We start from the raw sequence: 6,307 nt of genomic DNA on the forward strand, positions 1-6,307 counted from the left end.
TTATAAATTCTCTGGATTTTGGAAGTATCTGTTGAAATGTCACCATTTTCATTTTTTTGGTCCTGGAGATTTGACCCAGGACCTTGGCCCTGAGCTACATTCCTTTTTCTGTTTTTTTTTTTTTTTTTAAGTTTTGAGACAGGGTCTTATTAAGTCACTACATTGTCCAGGCTGGGTTTGAGCTTGTGATCCTTCTACTTTATTTATTTTTTTTGGCAGAACCGGGGAGGTGAACTCAGACCCTTGTGCTTGCCAGGGAAGTGTTTATTCCACATTTTTACTTATTTACTTATTTATTTTTTTGCAAAACTGGGGCTTGAACTCAGGCCCTTGCACTTGCCAGGGAAGCACTTATTCTACTGAGCCATCTCCCCGGCCCCAGACAGCGGAGATTAGAGAGGCTCTTTCTTTGCTGTTTACCATCCTGCCATCTTTCCGCAAGTTCTTCCTGTCCCCTGTTTTTTGGGAGGGCACAGCTGACTTCTATGTGGCTTTGCTGTTGTCACTGCAGGTCCTTCTGATACTGCACCTGCTTGTCCACGTGCCAGCTTACCAGTATGGTCCACAATTTTTTTGAACAGTTCCTTGGGAAGAAATAATTTTTTCCTTCTCTGCTACAGCACAGAAAACCCTGCAAAGTACAAAAGGTCTAAGGGTACTTGCAGTTCTGCTCGTGAGGTGTTATAATAAACACATTTTAAAGGATGGCTGTAGCTATATGGTTATGGCTACTTCTACATGTTTTACTTAGGTTTCATCATTTGTGTATTTATTTCACAACATCTTTTTTTGTTTTGTTTTTTGTGGCACCAGGGATTGAAGTTAGACCCTTGTGCTTGCCAGGGAAGCACTTTTTCCACTGAACCATTTCCCTGACCCTTATTTCACAATATCTTGTGGAATTTCATTTGTTGAAGCCAATTTCCAACATTCAATGACACTGGTATCATCCTGTCCTATAAGATTCACTCCTCCCAAGATATTCACATTTTCAGACGTAGTTCTAACACTGGATTATTCTACATTTCTGTGTGACCATTTTGTACCCTTTGATTAGTCAAATAAGTGCTAACATTGCTGTTTTTGTCATCTAATCAGCGAGGTTTTTATTCCGTGTCTGTGTGGTCAACACTTGCTACATTTCACTGTCACAGGAACTTTGGTTCAGACTGTATTGAGCTACTTCTTTGGATCAAGATTCCCAAATACTGAACTGGCCTAGGGACAAACTTTAGGCAGTGAGCAACCACTCTTCAAAATGTCCTGCATCAGGCTGGGGAGAGGCTCAGTAGAATAAGCCTGGCAAGCACAAGAGCCTGAGTTCAATCCCCTGTCCCGCCAAAAACAAAACAAAACAAAACAAAACAAAACAAAACAAAACAAAAACCCAAAATGTCCTGCATCTTCTACATGGCTTCCAGTGACATCTTCAGCTTCATTATAACATGTATCTGCATCTCTCCGGACAATTCTGAAAAGCCAGGTGATGACCAAAGAACAGATGCTGTACCTGGTTTCTGCATGTAGGGATTAACAAGTTGTGTGTCCAAGTCAGCGCTCACATTTGTTGCCACAGATGGTGTAGGACAATGGGCCCCGAGCCTGTGGCCTGCTGCTTCCTTAGCCTTCCACTAGCCATTGTGTGCGTACTGTCTGAGCTTGTGCTTGTTATCTTTTTATTTTTTTTTTATTTTTTAGGGAAGGGTCTACAGGGTACTCAGGGTCTCACTACTACATTGGACTCATAGTGATCCGCCTGTTTACAGCCTCCCAAGAGCTGGGATTACAGGTGCGTGCCACCACGCCCAGTCTCAATTGGCTTCTCAGCATGCAATGGGAGGGGGGCTGGCATGGTAGGCCTGGGGATCAGGCCCCTTTGCCTGCTTGCAGGCGCTTTAATCTGCTGAGTTATTTGGCCAGCCCTGAGCTTGTGATCCTTGTCTCAACTTTCCACCAGGCTGCGATTACAGGCCAGTACCACCATGCCAAACCTGTCTTGGAAGATATTTTTGTGGAGTGAAAAATTCTTTTTTTTTTTTTTTTTTTTTTAATGTGTGTGTGTGTGTGTGTGTGTGTGTGTGTGTGTGTGGCCAGCCTCGCCCCCATGTGGCTGGCATGTGGTGCTGGGGAATTGAACCGCGGTCCCTGCGCTTTGCTAAGCTTGTTCTAAGTAGGTGCTTTAGACCACTGAGCCATCTCACCAGCCCCGAAAAATTCTTATTTGGTAGTTTTCTCTCAGCATTTTTTAAAGATAATTTTCTCTGTCTTCTGTTGTTACTGATAAAAAGCAGACTCTTTAAATGTAATCAGATTTTTTTCTTTCTGTTTTTAATATATATTTTCTGTCCTTAATGTGGCATAATTTATTTGCACGTGGATTTCTAAAAATCCTACTTGGGATATTTTAGTTTCTTGACCTTGCAAATTGGTGTGTGCAACTTTCTCTCCAAACTTGTTTCTGTTATGTTCTTTTCATTTTAATGATCTAACCAAGCTTATATTATTCTTTTTTTTTTGCAGAACTGGGGATTGAACTCATGTCCTTGCACTTGCCAGCCAAGTGCTTATTCTACTGAGCCATCTCCCTGGCCCCATATTAGACCTTCTTACTGTATCATTAATATATGGCAGTATGTGCTGGAGATTGAAGCCAGGGGCTGTAGCTCCTAGCCTTTCTTTCCTCCTATGCCTTCCTTTTTGTCTCTTCTAATTTTTAATTTTTACTTTGCAAAAAAGATAGATTTAGCATAATGATTTTTTTTGCGGAACCGGGGATTGAACTCAGGCCCTTGTGCTTGCCAGGGAAGCGCTTATTCCACTGAGCCATCTCCCCTGCCCCCATACTGATATTTTTTTTAAAAACCTATCATATGCTACAGTATAAATTGTTTTTAAAAATTTCTTTCTTCATGTGTTGTTGAGACAGGGCTATGCAGTTCAGGCTGGTCTTCAGTTCACTTTGTAATCCAGGCTGGTCTTGAACTTGCAATGATCCTCCTGCCTCAGCTTCCCAAGTATTGGGAATACAGGCATGAGCCACCATACCTGGCTTAAAATTTCATTTTCTTTTTTTTTTTAATTTTAATTTTTTTATATTTTTTAAATATATTTTCATTTTCCATATCTTCCCTCATCATACTCTCTGCAGGGACCCAAAGCTCAACACATCAACATTTGATAAAAAACACCTGTTCCATGTTATGTCCAAGATGTTTGACATTCAGACAGACAGTGAAGTCAAGCTCAACAGCCTAGGTTGTACAGTAATAACAACAAGCCTCTACTCTGGAGGGTCAACAACCCAAGTCTGCAGATCAAAAATTAGAGAAAAAGGAGGGTCGCAAGGATAGCCAACATCCTGGCCCCAGCCTTCCAAGGCTAACCAAGACTCAGGACACATGAGAACCTGTACTGCAACACCATGCAACTCAATTGTGTCACAAATCTTCTGATCAAGGAGATTATGGGACCAAAGAGGAAAGTGATCGATGATGTAGAGTGTGCCTAAGGAGAGCCACATGGAGAGAAAACATGCTCTTAGGCTTTCACAGAGAGAAAATTAGTCAAGTAATGGCCATGACTCATCCACATGGCCGACAATGATGAAGGATCTACAAACTGAGGTATAGGGTCCCAGGATAAATCCTGAGGGGATTTGACTGACCCTACCAGATCCAAAAGCCATAATTCTTGCTACATAGGTCTTGCTTTATCTTGGTCTCAACCATCCAGCAGAAAAGTATAAAAACAAAGTATAGGAAGTAAAGCCATGTTGTTATGTCGAGCTGTAGGGAACTCAGGCCAACACTGCCAGTCATGTGGAAGACTCAACACTATCATGGACCACCAGACCATTTTGGAATATTTTGCTGAGTTCACACACCTATAACATTCAAATGACGGAACTAAACAAAAAAAGGGGATATAGATGAATGACCATTGTGTATCCATGTATTCAAAATAGTCAGTACATACAGCTACACTCAACTCAATGAACAGAGGGATTTTTCTAACAGTGTTTGCAAATAGAATATCATGTCTGCATCTGTACAACAAATAACCACTAGGTAGACAATATGCAATGTGTTAATTATTGAAACTGTCCTACTAATTTGATTTGAAACTATCTCATTGCTATTTGCCTCCCAATAAAATGGAATAAAAAAAAGAAAGAAAGCACAGCTTTCTTTGGTGGTAGAAAGCACAGCTAAGCAGGGAACAAGGTTTAGAGCCTAGCAATTTCAGAGAAGACCCCTGAGGTCTGCACAGTCCCACAGACAACCCACTACGACCACTGGACTACACTGGACCACCTTGCCGAATTCATGCACCTACAACATCCAAATGGCAATGGAATACCCATCTCTGGCAAAACCAAATGAAAAAGGGGGATACAAATGAAGGACCACCCCTCATCTGTACACACAAAACAGGATAGACACACAGCCACCCTCTCTTAACTCAATGAGAAGCAAGATCCACATCAACAGTGCCTGAACAGGACACCATGTACTTCATCCTGCACCAAGAACAACCACCATGAAGACAACAACATGTGATGTACCAACCATTGCAACTGTCCCACTATCCTGCTCCAAAACTGTCCCACCACTACCTGCCTCCCAACAAAATCAACAACAAAAAAAAATTTACAATATGTATAGGATGGTTGACAGGGAAAACTTGCAGTTTGTACAAAATATTTTAAGGATTGTAGTTTTCCCTTGCTGTCTGCCAGTAAGTGGCAGAGTACTCTGAGGACCATCCCTGCTGACTGGGGTAACGAGGTGCCCCCTGATCCGAAGCACCCTCTTCCTATTCATGTTCAATGTCCTGCCATCTACAGCTTTAGACCTTCAACATTCCTCTTCAAGTTCAGCAGCTTCTTCACCCGTCTTCTCTTCTCTAGCTTGAATGCTAACTTGGCTTTTCCCTCCCACTCTTTGTTTCTTTTATAGCTTGCTGTCTTGCTCTTTCACTTTCTTTGCTTTCATTTTTCGATCGTGGTTGGGTTGAGACCCAAGGCAGGTCACTGCCATTAATCATCTGCATTCATTCGACTTGCTTTGCTGTGAGTCCTTTCTTAGGTAAGACGTTGAGAGGAATTCCTGTTTTAGAAGATAGGTGGATTTGTTTGGGCTTTGGGTGATACCTGATAAGCTGAGGATGATTGTATAAATTTGAGTATGTACTGCAGATGGATTCACAATCCCACTTCTCTTTGGTGTCTTCAAGAACTACAGTAATAATCTCTTCAGACTCATCAAGCTCACTCGCTGGCAGGTCTTGATCCTCAAAATTCTCAGCCTTCTCTTTATAGTAGTCATTCAAAACTTCCTGTAAGTGACTGCTGCGTACTTGAATGGAACCTTCCAATTCAGTGTTATCCAGAGCTCCAATTTCAACATCATCATATTATTTGTAAAACTTCTCAAATCTCTCATCATGTAGGGTCAGTTGCTCATTCCTCCGCATGACTGAGGAGGTCACAGTACTCCGTGAAACGACTTTTTGTTTCCTCCTCCCAGAATAAAAGCTTCTCTATGGCCCCGTGAGATGGTGTCTCTTCATCCGACAGCAGGCCCTCAGAGTCGCAGTCCCCCTCGCTACCACTGCCTGTCTCCTCTGCATCTTCCCATTCGCTACTGTCTTCACTCGCTGATTTCGGAATATCCATTTCTCCTTCTACTCCGGTTGGCCAGTTGGCCTGAAGAATGAAGTCATCTTCAAGCACATTATCTGGGTCATTGAAGTCAAAATCATCATCAAGCGCTGCAACAATGTCAGGATCAAAATCCAGTCGAGGCCCTGAAACTGGAGCTGCTTTATTTAACAATTCAACATCTTCCTCGAACTCTGATGCAAACACTGATGAAGGCAGCTTAATTCTAGTGCTAGGAATCACTGAAGCGTCGTCCTCCTCATCTCTGCAGCTGTACTCTCGGGAGCCAAGGGTGGGGATGAGCTCCGAGGGCCCCCGAGGTCTTCAAGTGCTGCAGGTAGTCACAGTCATCATCAAAAAACACTCCATACTTCCTCTGCTCTGCGGGCCTTTCTTTGTCATTTACTTTCTGTGTGGGCAACAGAACCCTTCGGGACGCAGTTTCATCTGCTGCTAAAGGATCTCGCTGGCTCCGGCGTACCAAGTGAAAAGAAAGTACAACTTTCTTCTCTATAAAGGGCTTTTTCTTCCTCTGAGGCATGTTGCTGCCGAGCAGCGCTCAGCCCCACGAGGAGCAGCGCTCAGCCCCACGAGGAGCAGCGCTCAGCCCCACGAGGAGCAGCGCTCAGCCCCACGAGGAGCAGC

The 6,307-nt window shown here is 43.1% G+C and overlaps 1 protein-coding gene and 1 pseudogene across 1 annotated transcript in view; one reads left to right on the forward strand and one right to left on the reverse strand.

Moving 5' to 3' along the window:
• Pp2d1 (protein phosphatase 2C like domain containing 1) overlaps positions 1–6,307 on the forward strand; it is a 27,771-nt gene that overhangs the window by 9,421 nt on the left and 12,043 nt on the right.
• LOC101579951 lies at positions 4,841–6,236 on the reverse strand (annotated as a pseudogene).

The sequence above is a fragment of the Octodon degus genome, unplaced genomic scaffold (assembly GCF_000260255.1).
Source record: "Octodon degus isolate 3935 unplaced genomic scaffold, OctDeg1.0 scaffold00361, whole genome shotgun sequence".
In the NCBI taxonomy this organism is placed as follows: Eukaryota; Metazoa; Chordata; class Mammalia; order Rodentia; family Octodontidae; genus Octodon; species Octodon degus.